Source organism: Aplidium turbinatum, chromosome 3, assembly GCF_918807975.1.
Source record: "Aplidium turbinatum chromosome 3, kaAplTurb1.1, whole genome shotgun sequence".
Lineage (NCBI taxonomy): Eukaryota > Metazoa > Chordata > Ascidiacea > Aplousobranchia > Polyclinidae > Aplidium > Aplidium turbinatum.
In genome coordinates, this window is record NC_137474.1 from 11457746 (window position 1) to 11474260 (window position 16515).

At 32.1% G+C, this 16515-nt stretch overlaps 1 protein-coding gene across 1 annotated transcript in view; it reads right to left on the reverse strand.

The window, feature by feature from the left end:
* Positions 1–16515, reverse strand: part of LOC145766547 (uncharacterized) — a 44549-nt gene that overhangs the window by 12533 nt on the left and 15501 nt on the right. The window lies entirely within an intron of this gene.

Here is a 16515-nt window from a genome sequence, read left to right on the forward strand (position 1 = left end):
AACAAAAATAATCACAATTTAAAAAAAGGTATAGACCTATTGTTCTGTCATAAAAGACATGGCTAAGTGACTCTCAGTGTGACCTGTTAGGCTGCATGAAACTAGCGCAATGTGACTGTATAATTTGACAAAGAAATTGAATAGAATGTAAATGAGAAATAATTGAGTGTAACCGAATAACACAATAGGTCAATAATGTTTTCTTCAGACGAAATTTAACAAATCAAATCCAGGCAACGTATCATTACAAAGTTTGAGCCCAAAATAACAATTCATGACAATTTTTATCACTTTTCGACGAACATAAAGCAACAAAATTTAAATTCAATTAAAAAAAATCAAACACTTTGCATTGAAATAAAAGCAAGAAAAAAAAAGCGTTTTTGTCGATTTAAGTGCGATTGATCCAAACTTGTCTGGCAGCCCTGCTTAAAAACTGACTAGGCTTGATTGCTGGCCAACGTTCGATTTTTATGTCAAAAACTAAGTAATTCATCATTAAAAACTCTTGCGCTGGTTTAATTAAATTGATTTATACAGATACAACACACACTAAGAAAAGTTAAAAAAAAACTGAATTTAAAACAAAAAATTTTAGGACAAACTTTGAACCGATTTGATAATGGGCAGCAAACAAGATGTTACACAATAGAATGTAAAACAATTAATCCATATGGCTTACTAATCGTTGTTTGATAAATTTTCTACCGTAGGCTACCGTACTTTATTTGCTTCACTGGATAATAATTTACTTTCGTCATCCCTATTCTTTCAAAGCTGAGGCTGGCGAGTCAATTGCTTGTTTGCTACATGCGGCAACCGCAGGCTTAGATTCTTGATATGGGTTTCTTTGAATTGTTCTGTCTTTGCGAATTCTTTATCAATTTCGAAATTTTTTGGACTGAAATGACAATTAAATTCCATTCTTAATTTGTCTAAAATTAGCTATTCTCCAGGCCTAAGTTTTTCTTTAATCCAATTTATATATGTAGACCTGGAGAGCAAAATCTTTGCTGCTTACTTTGTAAAAGCGCGGGGAAAAAGGGAGGATAGTAATCAGATAGTAATCCGAAAACTAAATCTCATAAATTGGTTTTGACGACAAAGTAAGTGAAGGGTCCACGTCTTTTAGGCGCTGGTCTAATAGGCGCGCACACTGTGGCGTCTGGATATTTAGGTGCGGAGCACTGTGGCGCCCGTTCATTTAGGTGCTATTCCTGGAAAAGTCTGTAGACTGTATCAGCTTGGCAGGTAGGGGCGTAGGGCAATGCTTTTCACACAAAATATTATATTGAACAGGAAAATATATTGTTTTGTTAATGCGTGTGCGTTGTTGGTCATGGCTTCAGTGAGTGAAGTTGCTTAAACTGGCAATGCTTTTACACAAAATGTTATATTACACAGAAAAATATATGGGTGAAGCTGCTTGAACCGGAAATGCTTTTCACACAAAATGTTATATTGAACAGAAAAATATGTTATGGCTTCTGTGAGTGAAGCTGCTTAAACCGGCAATGATTTTCACATAAAATGTTATATTGAACAGAAAAATATGTTTTTTTAATGCGCGTGTTCAGCATTTATTTGTTGTTAGTCCAGGTTTGCGCCGGCGAAAGCTTTATCAATAAATTATTCAAGTTTCCGAACATGTATGAGTTCACTTTTAGTCAGGTCAAATAATAACTAAACATCAGTAAAAAATGTACCAAAGGCTGTACTCAAGCGGGCGGTAGGCTTGAGTGAAGAGTAACTTAGTTTTCCGTCAAAACCCGGACTAGGTTTAATAACGAGCGAAGTCTCACCATTATGCTTGCAACTTGTAGCCAAGGTGTAGCCTATATGCCCTGTAGAAATGTATTCATGTGAACAGTAGTAGAGCGTCTTACGCGTTCTCGTCACATGGCCAATCCATCCCGAACAGAAGTAATTTATATTTAATCTAAATTACCAGACATTTTTCACACAAAACTGTTATATTTACGCGGTAAAAACATGTCATGTGATCGACGTAGACGCACAATCTTGACATCAAATGAAAGCATACATCTTCAGCTATGCGAAGATGCAAAGCTTTGCAATAAAATTTAAAACATTTTATGTACAACTAGCAACTCCAAACGGTATTTTTTCTAATTTCTAAAAAAATTACAAATTGGCAGAAAAGTATACTTCATTATAATTTTTACTACCCAAGTATGATACAATAATATGAAAACATATGTAGTTTAATCGAATGCCAAAACAATTCTGCACATGAGAAAAAATTTACTTCGTTTCTGCGCGCAATGCTTTAGGAGGTAGCCTACAGCAGAATGATTATGGAAAAATTTGGAAAATTTTACGCAAAAAGTTTACGTAATTTAGCCTACAGTCTTTTTGATCGAGAAATTCCAAAGTAAGGGGTTGCCTAGCCAGTTTTGACTGCCAATTCCAATGAGTAAAAGAAAAAAAATCCACTGTGTCCCCATCTTTAAGAAGTCCTCATGGCAAAAATCCCAAGACGTGTGTATACGTCCGTGGTCGCGAAAGAGTTAACTAAAAATGAACTCAATAATGTTCGGAAGCTTCAATAATTTATTGATAAAGCTTTCACCAACGCAAACCTGGACTAACAACAAATAAAACAATAATAAATCAATAAAACAACAATATATTTTTCTGTTCAATGTAATATTTTGTGTGAAAAGCATTGCCGGTTTTAGCAGCTTCACTCACTGAAGCCATGATATAATTTTCTGGCAAGCTGCCAAGCTGATACAATCTACAGACATTACTAGGAATAGCACCTAAATGACCGGGCGTTACAGTGCTCTGCACCTAAATATCCAGACGCCACAGTGTGCAACTAGGGTGGATCAAAAAAAACGAATTTTTAGGTTCAGCTTAGTGCATCTGCCAAAAGATGCAGTTTGGGCTATCTTTTACATTGGTACTTGAAAAAACATTTTTTGACCCCGTTTGACCCCTATCCAAGAGCTCTCTAGTGACCGCTGAGGCAAAATTCCTTAAATTGACTATAATTTTTTTTCTAGTGGGTGCAGGCTAGTGGTTTTGGTGTCTATCCCCACTAAATCAAGTCTAGGGAAGTCATTTCTGCAGTCTAAAATCATCTATGGGCTAGCAAAATGACATCAGAGCCTTTATTCAGCAAAAATGCTTGAAAAAGTTGGAAATTTATTGTTTTTTTTAAAAAAGGGCAAAGAAAAACAAATTTATATCATAATGCTTCTAAAGGTATTGCTGTTAATACACTGAAGCAAACATATAAAAGCAAACAATTACCGTATGAAGTTAATTGCAAAAATGTTGCCTTTAATTTGTGCATCCAATTATCCATATCATTACAGTAATGGACACAAAATGCATGACAATGGGTTCAGGCGAAATCAGTATGTTAGTGTTTTGTTGAGGAGCTTATATCAAATCCTGCAGACATATCATTCTTAAAAGGAATGATGACAGACAGGACAGCCACAATCGCCGGATTTGACTCTATTTTATTCGCACGAGTCAGAAGTAAAGAAAGTAGGATTCTTAGTGCAGAAAAACGACAAAAACACTCTAAAAAAAGAAACGCAAAAACTGCTTCTACTGTAGCTCTTAAGATAAGGAACTTCTCTGGTCAGGTTGTTTACATCACTTTGGTGAAATCGTTGTGTCATGTATCTTTGAAGATTTGAAGCTAGAGGTTTTAAAATAACCAGAAATGAGCATCTTCATGAGACTCCGCAATAACTGGGGTTCTATTCCACAGTGGCTAACTGCTAAGTACACTGGATATCAACAGCTTTCCAGTAACAACACACGATCTCATTCAGAACCTCAAAGATGACGTTGTTCAACTTGCACAAAGCAAATACAAGTTCATTTGAGGCGACTATAAATAACTTACAGGCCTCGAAACAACTTTTTTTTTCCGGCGGCCAAACGTGTCCGACTGAAGCAAGCTGTTCGGCGGCCAATCACAAGCACATGGCGGCCATCGGAACTTCGACACGCATCAACATGCAGTCTTCAAAGTTAGCACATTTTACTTCGGCAGAAACGTTTCCGAGGCCAAACGACAAAAGTTGAAATTGCCTCGGCAATTGCCGTGAACGTTTATTACGAAACAATTGTACCAAAACATGTAAAACGAGAAGCGAAAAATATACTAGAGTAGTCTATCAAGACTGCACTGTTTGATTTGTTGTGATGTAATAATTCCAAAAGTAGCAATAAAGCGAGCAACAAGATGCGCACGTCGCACGCTGTTACAGTAATTCACGTTAAATAACTCACGGGAGGAAAAGTAAGTTAATTTTGGGTTGATTCAACGTTCGAGTCGGCACAAATCGATATAATTTTCCGGCGGGTTATATTGCGTAACAACAATGCCCAATAAGAAATTTACGTTTTTTTTTACATTAATTCGACATCTAGCAACGTTGAATTATTATAAAATAACGTTAATTGCTCAACCAGGTACCGGCAACAAATTAATAGCTCCCTGCGAGAAGATTGTCTCGATTTACGTAGGCTATACACTGACAATTTCGGCACAATTGCGATACTGCGAACAACACAAAGTCTGTTTGATAAAGAACTAGCAGTCAGAATCGGAATTATCAGATGTTGTATCAGAGCACGAGGTTGTCGCGTCATCACTGGAATCAGACACATCAAAAGCTTCATCGCTTGGCTATAAATCTACACCGTCTTCGCCGTTCGCAATGAAGCGTCCACGTTTTGCGGCTTTCGGGCTTTGATACCAATCCACACGCCTCTTTCTTTTTCGTAGAGCTCCATCAGGGTGTTGACTAAGGAACAAATCTATGGCTGTGCCATAACGACTGGGAGGAATGTCAGTAGTTAATCATGTGGTTCCATTGCCCCGTCGGTACAGACGGTGGGTACCGCCAGGTACAGACGGGTATTGCCATAGGTAGGGTACAGACGGAAGTGGTACAGACGGAAGTGGTATTGACGGAAGTGGGTATTGACATATTATAATTCGGCGCGTGACATCACTCTATGATAGTTTTTTTTTTAAATATGATAAATAATAATTGTTTTTGAAATGTGTTCCTTTCTTATTTTTCGAATCTGTTAAGAGTGATATTAATGAAACCGTTTTGTTCTACACATCTGTTGGTGGTTAGGCGTAAAACTCTCATAACCCAGTAGGTCTAAAGTCCAGTGAGCAGAATGCGAGCATATAGTTTTGTTGTGGATGCACGAACTCAACCTACTTCCTGAAGTAGACTTTTATAAACTAGCCCAGTAAGCGGCTGGTACAATGCACTCTTAGCCAGTTAACATTATCCAGAAGTGTAATATTTAGTTGGTTATGTAATAATTTGTACTGAAACATGTCCCCAAGTTGATTTCGATTAGATGTTAAATCTGATTGTAACGTTTTACAAAGCTTAATTACATTTTTTTTTAAACGCTTTAGCAAGGAAACAACCTATGTTTGTGGTTATTTAGCGTTACAGGATACCTTTGGGTCATCGCTTCTGTTTCATGATACTGCGCATTGAATGTTTTAATCGCATCTCGCAGGCGTTCATAATTATCTTGCCTTAATTTCTGTCATTAAAATTACATTACATAAGAGAGTTTGTGAATGACCTGATTTTAATTATTTTTCATCTTCGCTTCGAAGTACTGTCATAATTATTATTCCAATACAAGTCCTAAACACACCTAAAGCATATACTTGAAGATCATAAAGGTTTATTAACGTTATTTATATTTCTTGCTCAACCAACATAAAATATCAACCGCACAAAATATTAGCTAATGTAGTGTTGCTGATTTAATCTGCAGATCTTTTGGTTCTAGGCATATAGAGCATCACGATTTAAATACCATAAACAAATGTTTGTTTTTCTTCTCGTACAATACGTAGTGGGAGCTGATCGCGTTTAAGTTAGCAAACTGTCTGTATGTATTTGTTTTGTATATGTTCTGTATGTGTCTGTATGTTTTGTTAATTTTTTATCGGTTTGGTTGCAGCCATGTTTTTTCGCTAAGCTGTTTGCTTGCAGGAGTGGAGTTTTCACTATTGAAGCTGATGGATAGGTCTATTGGTTCGATTCCAGGTCTTTCCGAATACTGTGTTGCATTCTTATGGGGAGTGGATCTTTCGAGTTTCATAACTTGTCATTGATTGGTGGGATCTTTTGGTTCTAGGCATATAGAGCATCACGATTTAAATACCATAAACGAATGTTTGTTTTTCTTCTCGTACAATACGTAGTGGGAGCTGATCGCGTTTAAGTTAGCAAACTGTCTGTATGTATTTGTTTTGTATATGTTCTGTATGTGTCTGTATGTTTTGTTAATTTTTTATAGGTTTGGTTGCAGCCATGTTTTTTCACTAAGCTGTTTGCTTGCAGGAGTGGAGCTTTCACTATTGAATCTGATGGATAGGTCTATTGGTTAGATTCCAGGTCTTTCCGAATACTGTGTTGCATTCTTATGGGGAGTGGATCTTTCGAGTTTCATAACTTGTCATTGATTGGTGGGATCTTTTGGTGATTTTATTGGTATATGAGGTTTTACTGTTGTTTGGAATGTTTAGGTTGATTGAACATTTTGTTGTACTTTGATGAATCTTTTAATCAGTGGAATGGTTTTAGTTCATTGTAAGGCAAAACCCATGACTTGACCAAAAAAACTTAATAAATATTGCATTTTATCATCTTTTCGGTTTATGTTGGTTTCAGTAAACCTTTATTTCACCAGGTCTTCGTTTCGCTGTAACAGCGGCTTCAGCTAAAACTTTATGGTAAGGTTTGATAAATGTAACTAGCCTGCAGTAATAACTTGGTCAAAACAACGTAACTTTAGGCTTATCATGCAGGAATAAATTTTACATTTTTATTTTAGATGATGCTAATACCAGCTAAACAATCAACATTTCTTTTAAACAACGAGAACACTCAAATGAACAGCTATAGAACAAATTGTTGCAACATATACTTCTACAAGCTGAGGACTGGAAAAAAAATCAACAAACCTAGCGCAATCTACATCACAAATTGTTACCTTAAAACAAGCATAAAAAAATACAAACTCCAGCAGAATATGACACCTGCTGATAAAAACACACAAACAAATATCCAAACACAGATTTTAACGTTACAAATTTTGCAACACGTAATGACACCTGCTGATAAAAACATACAAACAAATCTCCAAACACAGATTTTAACGTTACAAATTATGCAACAGAAACTTGTGATATTTTGTTATAGTTTTTTAAGCTTGTAAAAATAAAATTGCAATTTGTTGAAAATATTTTTTAAGTTTGTAAAAGAAAACTTAAGTTTGTCACTTAACATAATTTTTCATGTGTATGTTTTCATGTGTTAAACTTTCAGATTATAATTTGTTAAAACTATTTTTTTTTTATGTTCAGTTTGTAAGTTATGGAACTTATAAGTTTGTAGTTTGTTAAAACTATTTTTTAAGTTGTAAATTATGGAACTTAAACGTTTGTTAAAACTAATTTTCAGTAGTAAATTATGGAACATAAAGTTTGCACCTCGTTAGTTAATGTTTTTTTTAATTTATCAATCATACAAACTGAAAGTTTGTAGCTTGTTAAAAATATTTTTGGTTGTTGGTTTGTGCAATTAAAAGTTTGTGATTTGTTAAAACTATTTTTCAGTTTAATAAAAGTTGAGTTTGTGATTAATTTTCGTGTTTATGTTATTAGAATAAAACTTTTAGTTTACGATTTGTCAAAACTACTTTTTAGTTTGTAAAACAAAACTTAACTATTTTTTTATTTAAAATAATTTTTCATGTTTATGTTATTAGAATAAAACTTTTAGTTTACGATTTGTAAAAACTACTTTCTAGTTTGTGAAACAAAACTTAACTAGGCCTATTTCTTTATTTAAAATAATTTTTCGTGTGTATCTTATTAGAATAAAACTTTATGATTTATTAAAATTATTTTTTTTAGTTTTGTAAGTTGCAGAACTAACATTTTTAATTTCTTATTTTTTTTTTCGTGCTAATGTTTTAAAAAAGTTTTAGTTTACAGTTTGTTGAAATAATTTTGTTTTCAGTTTTAAATTATGGAACTTAAAAGTTTGTAGTTTGTTAAAAGTATTTTTTAGTTGTTGGTTTTTGCAATGAAAAGTTTATGATTTATTAAAATTATTTTTTTTTTTCAGTTTTGTAAGTTACAGAACTAACATTTTAAATTTCTTAAAATAATGTTGTTGTTTTTTTTTTCGTGTTAATGTTTTAAAAAGTTTTAGTGTACAGTTTGTTGAAATAATTTTTTTTTTATTTCTCTCAAGAATAATACATCCGCTTATTTATTCTTTTCTTTTTAAGATGAAGTATTTCCAGCAACCATAAGCTTACTCCCAGCAACCTTAAGCGTATTTCCAGCAACTTAAAGCACACTTATGATTTGCAAACTCTTAAATTGTTTTTATAATCTTAATCTAAACATCATAAAACACTTTGGATGTGTCTCGTGAGACTTTTAAATGACAACACTGTTTACTTAGGGTTTCACCTCCTTTCGGTTCTGAAGGTTTTATTGTTGAGCTGTTGGATCCGTGATCGCTCCCACGCTTACATTTGTAAAACGGATTAGTGTCTTGTTTATACTATGGTCACAAGTATTTTTTTTCACATTTTCAACCCCTGTTATTTTTGTTAAACACACGCATGGTTTACTTTGTTGATGATAAAATTTTATACTAGTAGCCTAGTTTTATGAAGCATATTACTTTAAGTGATTTATATTTTCTACCTGCTACAACTACAATTTAATTTCACATTCATTCTTAGCGATTTAGAGATTACTTATGTATATTCTTCCTATTCCATAAGTACAATTCATCTGTAAAGATAATAATTACCTATAACTAACTGTTTTGAAATAACAACACATTATTTTTGAATCGTGGTAAGTTGTATTGCATAAATCAGTCTTAATGCTGTTTTATTAAAAACGTCTTTGGTAGGCTTCATATGCGTTGCATTTTACAAACTCCAGAACCACTCCACAAGATTGTTTAAGAAACAGAAGAAGTCACGGAGTTACATTGTTTTGATGAAATGCTTTGACGGGTAAAAATTTTGTAGTATTGACGTAAATTTACATTCAAGGGTTGGTAGTTTATAAGTTTATAACACAAGATTCACAAATAGTTATAACTTAAGATTCACTTTAGTTTCCTTGTTGACTTGCATAAGTAACTAATCAATGTTGTTTTATGAACTTTCATAACAGGTTGCTGTTTCGTTAGGGTTCTTCAGTTTTATAACGCTCAGTGCTTAAACTGTTTTGTAATTATATCTTACCTAATATGTAACCTCTAACAAATATACCAAACTATTTTATCACATTGAAAGATGTTTTTCTAGTAACCCATTGTTTTATACGTTCTATATGCTTCTAACTTTATGTAATGATTTTTCCACATCTACTTATAACCTAATTTCAGTGAGGTAGGTACTGTATATTTAAGCCAACAACTTTCTATGAGTATCAATCCACAACTAAATTTTTTCACTTCAATTCATTGCTGGGTGAAAGCACACAAGCAGATCTCGGAAACAAAAGATTATTTTATACCAGTCCTAATACATTGTCTTGTATTACATCCAAACTTCAAAATTTATCTGTTACACTGATTGATTTGTATAAAAACGAACCCATAGTTCCTTAATTCCTATCAAATTCATCTAACGAAGTGGAGCTTACAACTTAATCGCTTCCCTTAATTGGATGACACCCTTTAATAAACTGCTAGCATCTCCTGTTTGAAAAGCTTAGGCACCTGCTATAGCACATAATTTCATGATCACGAGTTTTCAGAGTTGAATTATGACTTTAAACGTCTTTGTTTTATCATAGTCAAAACATTTTTTAAATGAAATTGCAATAAACTGTTTTATGTTGTTTAAAACAGACGTAATATAACAATTTTTAGTTTGGTCATGCGTACTGAACACTAAGTTAAGGTGTTGATCTTAAGAACCAATGAACTAAAGTCCGCGTGGGATCGAAATCCCACATCTAGTATTTCGATTTTTGGGTTAATGTTTAGCACTTAATTCTGTTTGTTTTGTTTCTTAACCTCAGTCAGTTGCTTGTACACACGGTTGTGGTTTTTCTTAATCACAACAAGATTCACTTTTTCACATAAAAAACATAGAAATCTAAAAATTTGCCAATAAGTCCCTTTTGTTTGCTCAGATTCCAACATAAATAGATGAAAAATCGCTTTACCTTTGATCTATTTTACTATTTTCTGACAAACAATCAGGTTTTAGCAACACTTTTGCAACAACTTATTAGATTTTTACTTATTTTCTAGCTACAATCTACTTATCACGAGTTTACTTATAATAAAAACGGTGGATAAAAATAAAGAAACTCAAGTTAGAATGATGTAACCTTCGTGATTTGCGATAATTTTGTGCCTACAAAATGTCAATTTTGAAACTGAATCAAAGTTAAACACATATAACGAATAACATTTTACTTGTTTGCATACAGAAATACCAAAAGTATTAATTATTTTCAACCATATAACGCCATTCATTCGTTTAGAATCGACATAACCCATTTATTTAAAACAAGTCTGAACACGATTTATATGAAATTAGCGGTTTATTTTAAATCGATTACAATATCATTTCAAATTGATTTTGTGGCAAAAATGTTTATTTATTTACATCATGTAAAAGTACGATTTTTTTTTTAATTGTGTTATTGTTTGGTAAATTTTTGTTAATATCTCCACCTCTTGTGTAACTTTAAGTGTTTTACAAGATCTAAACAAAAATCAAGCAGTCTGATGCATTTCATGGTAACTTTTGAACAGGTCTAAACCGGTTTTGATGAAAATATGCTTGAAAACACATGATGATGCTTTATTAAATGATCCACGTTTATCACCACAAGCCAAATCAGTTGCAATAATTTTGTTTCACAACATCAAAAAACTTTGTGTTCGTAGATTTTAACAATTGTTTGGTCTGTAATCGACTTTACCGGTTTGTTTACCATCAACTTACGTTTAAACATAAAAAAAATTACTTGAACGTTCTACTTGGATACATAGTACCATAGCATTTACGCGTGATGACTACTTTTAATAACTGCAAACCAATGACGCCAATTTATTCAACAGATCCATTAAGCAAAGATTTGTTTATCATTATCCGCAACTCTTTCTATTGTCTTTTCACCATTGAATCAGTTCCTCAGACTTTCTTTTGTCGTATGTTGTGTAATGTTTAATTCTTAAAAATATGTTATTTGAACAATTTTCCGCTTTTATGCTTATCCTCATCTCAAACAGATTGCTTGTGAAGACCGTATATTTTAATAGTTTCCATATTTTAGTAAAGATTTCCATGTTTCATTTAACTCTTTTATCTTACCCCTACATCTAAACTTATTGTTTGGTTCCTCTTGAACTGTCTTTTGGTCACATGTTCCTGGTGCTTCATCTTTATTACCTTATCTCACTTAGAATACACTGGTTTGTGGTTAGTCTATGTAATACTGACATATACACCTGGTACTAATTATTACTTCCAGACAGTAGATTCATCCTCTTTATCTTCACTTAATCTTACAGTACAACGGCTTTAATCTCTTCCAAACTCCTCTTCTTTAGTCTTTCTCTGATCTTATTGGCTCAAAACGTAATAAGTTTACCTACTAGTCTTTCTGTCTTTACATATCCATGGTATTTTACCGCCACTCGTGTGTTTTTCAGATATAAATCCAAAGGTAAAGCTTTAATTTTGTGTAACATTTTCAAAATAACGTCGAACGATTTTTTAAGACATGTACAAAATATCATAAAATTGTGTTTGAACCTAGAAACAAATAGAAAAAAAATGTATATCTACGTAATACTTTTCACTAAACACAGATGCAAAATTGTTAAATCACCCAGTTTTGATGATCACTGTCTGTTACACAACAACAATCTATCTTTTGCTTGAGTAAACGTTTTTTTTTTTTCTTTTAGATAAGTCACAATATCTGTACACACCTATCCACAGTGATTGTCTACCAAAGTGGTGCTCCTTCCACAACACTTGTTCGAAATATTTGTGGTGACGTACTTGTATTTAATATGATTGTAATATGCTAACTGTAAGCTATCAAACAAAATCTAAGACACTGTAAAATATACCAAAGAGTATTTGCAGAAAAACTAGAATATACTATAATAGAAAACTACTTTAACATATTCTATATAATTTTTAATAGGTATAATATGATATATATAATATATAATAAAAAATATAATAGAGAGGTATAATTTTATAGGATAATCTAGTTATAATATGTTTTTCTGCAAATACTCTTTGGTATATTTTACAGTGTCTTAGATTTTGTTTGATAGCTTACAGTTAGCATATTACAATCATATTAAATACAAGTACGTCACCACAAATATTTCGAACAAGTGTTGTGGAAGGAGCACCACTTTGGTAGACAATCACTGTGGATAGGTGTGTACAGATATTGTGACTTATCTAAAAGAAAAAAAAAAAAAACGTTTACTCAAGCAAAAGATAGATTGTTGTTGTGTAACAGACAGTGATCATCAAAACTGGGTGATTTAACAATTTTGCATCTGTGTTTAGTGAAAAGTATTACGTAGATATACATTTTTTTTCTATTTGTTTCTAGGTTCAAACACAATTTTATGATATTTTGTACATGTCTTAAAAAATCGTTTGACGTTATTTTGAAAATGTTACACAAAATTAAAGCTTTACCTTTGGATTTATATCTGAAAAACACACGAGTGGCGGTAAAATACCATGGATATGTAAAGACAGAAAGACTAGTAGGTAAACTTATTACGTTTTGAGCCAATAAGATCAGAGAAAGACTAAAGAAGAGGAGTTTGGAAGAGATTAAAGCCGTTGTACTGTAAGATTAAGTGAAGATAAAGAGGATGAATCTACTGTCTGGAAGTAATAATTAGTACCAGGTGTATATGTCAGTATTACATAGACTAACCACAAACCAGTGTATTCTAAGTGAGATAAGGTAATAAAGATGAAGCACCAGGAACATGTGACCAAAAGACAGTTCAAGAGGAACCAAACAATAAGTTTAGATGTAGGGGTAAGATAAAAGAGTTAAATGAAACATGGAAATCTTTACTAAAATATGGAAACTATTAAAATATACGGTCTTCACAAGCAATCTGTTTGAGATGAGGATAAGCATAAAAGCGGAAAATTGTTCAAATAACATATTTTTAAGAATTAAACATTACACAACATACGACAAAAGAAAGTCTGAGGAACTGATTCAATGGTGAAAAGACAATAGAAAGAGTTGCGGATAATGATAAACAAATCTTTGCTTAATGGATCTGTTGAATAAATTGGCGTCATTGGTTTGCAGTTATTAAAAGTAGTCATCACGCGTAAATGCTATGGTACTATGTATCCAAGTAGAACGTTCAAGTAATTTTTTTTATGTTTAAACGTAAGTTGATGGTAAACAAACCGGTAAAGTCGATTACAGACCAAACAATTGTTAAAATCTACGAACACAAAGTTTTTTGATGTTGTGAAACAAAATTATTGCAACTGATTTGGCTTGTGGTGATAAACGTGGATCATTTAATAAAGCATCATCATGTGTTTTCAAGCATATTTTCATCAAAACCGGTTTAGACCTGTTCAAAAGTTACCATGAAATGCATCAGACTGCTTGATTTTTGTTTAGATCTTGTAAAACACTTAAAGTTACACAAGAGGTGGAGATATTAACAAAAATTTACCAAACAATAACACAATTAAAAAAAAAATCGTACTTTTACATGATGTAAATAAATAAACATTTTTGCCACAAAATCAATTTGAAATGATATTGTAATCGATTTAAAATAAACCGCTAATTTCATATAAATCGTGTTCAGACTTGTTTTAAATAAATGGGTTATGTCGATTCTAAACGAATGAATGGCGTTATATGGTTGAAAATAATTAATACTTTTGGTATTTCTGTATGCAAACAAGTAAAATGTTATTCGTTATATGTGTTTAACTTTGATTCAGTTTCAAAATTGACATTTTGTAGGCACAAAATTATCGCAAATCACGAAGGTTACATCATTCTAACTTGAGTTTCTTTATTTTTATCCACCGTTTTTATTATAAGTAAACTCGTGATAAGTAGATTGTAGCTAGAAAATAAGTAAAAATCTAATAAGTTGTTGCAAAAGTGTTGCTAAAACCTGATTGTTTGTCAGAAAATAGTAAAATAGATCAAAGGTAAAGCGATTTTTCATCTATTTATGTTGGAATCTGAGCAAACAAAAGGGACTTATTGGCAAATTTTTAGATTTCTATGTTTTTTATGTGAAAAAGTGAATCTTGTTGTGATTAAGAAAAACCACAACCGTGTGTACAAGCAACTGACTGAGGTTAAGAAACAAAACAAACAGAATTAAGTGCTAAACATTAACCCAAAAATCGAAATACTAGATGTGGGATTTCGATCCCACGCGGACTTTAGTTCATTGGTTCTTAAGATCAACACCTTAACTTAGTGTTCAGTACGCATGACCAAACTAAAAATTGTTATATTACGTCTGTTTTAAACAACATAAAACAGTTTATTGCAATTTCATTTAAAAAATGTTTTGACTATGATAAAACAAAGACGTTTAAAGTCATAATTCAACTCTGAAAACTCGTGATCATGAAATTATGTGCTATAGCAGGTGCCTAAGCTTTTCAAACAGGAGATGCTAGCAGTTTATTAAAGGGTGTCATCCAATTAAGGGAAGCGATTAAGTTGTAAGCTCCACTTCGTTAGATGAATTTGATAGGAATTAAGGAACTATGGGTTCGTTTTTATACAAATCAATCAGTGTAACAGATAAATTTTGAAGTTTGGATGTAATACAAGACAATGTATTAGGACTGGTATAAAATAATCTTTTGTTTCCGAGATCTGCTTGTGTGCTTTCACCCAGCAATGAATTGAAGTGAAAAAATTTAGTTGTGGATTGATACTCATAGAAAGTTGTTGGCTTAAATATACAGTACCTACCTCACTGAAATTAGGTTATAAGTAGATGTGGAAAAATCATTACATAAAGTTAGAAGCATATAGAACGTATAAAACAATGGGTTACTAGAAAAACATCTTTCAATGTGATAAAATAGTTTGGTATATTTGTTAGAGGTTACATATTAGGTAAGATATAATTACAAAACAGTTTAAGCACTGAGCGTTATAAAACTGAAGAACCCTAACGAAACAGCAACCTGTTATGAAAGTTCATAAAACAACATTGATTAGTTACTTATGCAAGTCAACAAGGAAACTAAAGTGAATCTTAAGTTATAACTATTTGTGAATCTTGTGTTATAAACTTATAAACTACCAACCCTTGAATGTAAATTTACGTCAATACTACAAAATTTTTACCCGTCAAAGCATTTCATCAAAACAATGTAACTCCGTGACTTCTTCTGTTTCTTAAACAATCTTGTGGAGTGGTTCTGGAGTTTGTAAAATGCAACGCATATGAAGCCTACCAAAGACGTTTTTAATAAAACAGCATTAAGACTGATTTATGCAATACAACTTACCACGATTCAAAAATAATGTGTTGTTATTTCAAAACAGTTAGTTATAGGTAATTATTATCTTTACAGATGAATTGTACTTATGGAATAGGAAGAATATACATAAGTAATCTCTAAATCGCTAAGAATGAATGTGAAATTAAATTGTAGTTGTAGCAGGTAGAAAATATAAATCACTTAAAGTAATATGCTTCATAAAACTAGGCTACTAGTATAAAATTTTATCATCAACAAAGTAAACCATGCGTGTGTTTAACAAAAATAACAGGGGTTGAAAATGTGAAAAAAAATACTTGTGACCATAGTATAAACAAGACACTAATCCGTTTTACAAATGTAAGCGTGGGAGCGATCACGGATCCAACAGCTCAACAATAAAACCTTCAGAACCGAATGGAGGTGAAACCCTAAGTAAACAGTGTTGTCATTTAAAAGTCTCACGAGACACATCCAAAGTGTTTTATGATGTTTAGATTAAGATTATAAAAACAATTTAAGAGTTTGCAAATCATAAGTGTGCTTTAAGTTGCTGGAAATACGCTTAAGGTTGCTGGGAGTAAGCTTATGGTTGCTGGAAATACTTCATCTTAAAAAGAAAAGAATAAATAAGCGGATGTATTATTCTTGAGAGAAATAAAAAAAAAATTATTTCAACAAACTGTACACTAAAACTTTTTAAAACATTAACACGAAAAAAAAAAACAACAACATTATTTTAAGAAATTTAAAATGTTAGTTCTGTAACTTACAAAACTGAAAAAAAAAATAATTTTAATAAATCATAAACTTTTCATTGCAAAAACCAACAACTAAAAAATACTTTTAACAAACTACAAACTTTTAAGTTCCATAATTTAAAACTGAAAACAAAATTATTTCAACAAACTGTAAACTAAAACTTTT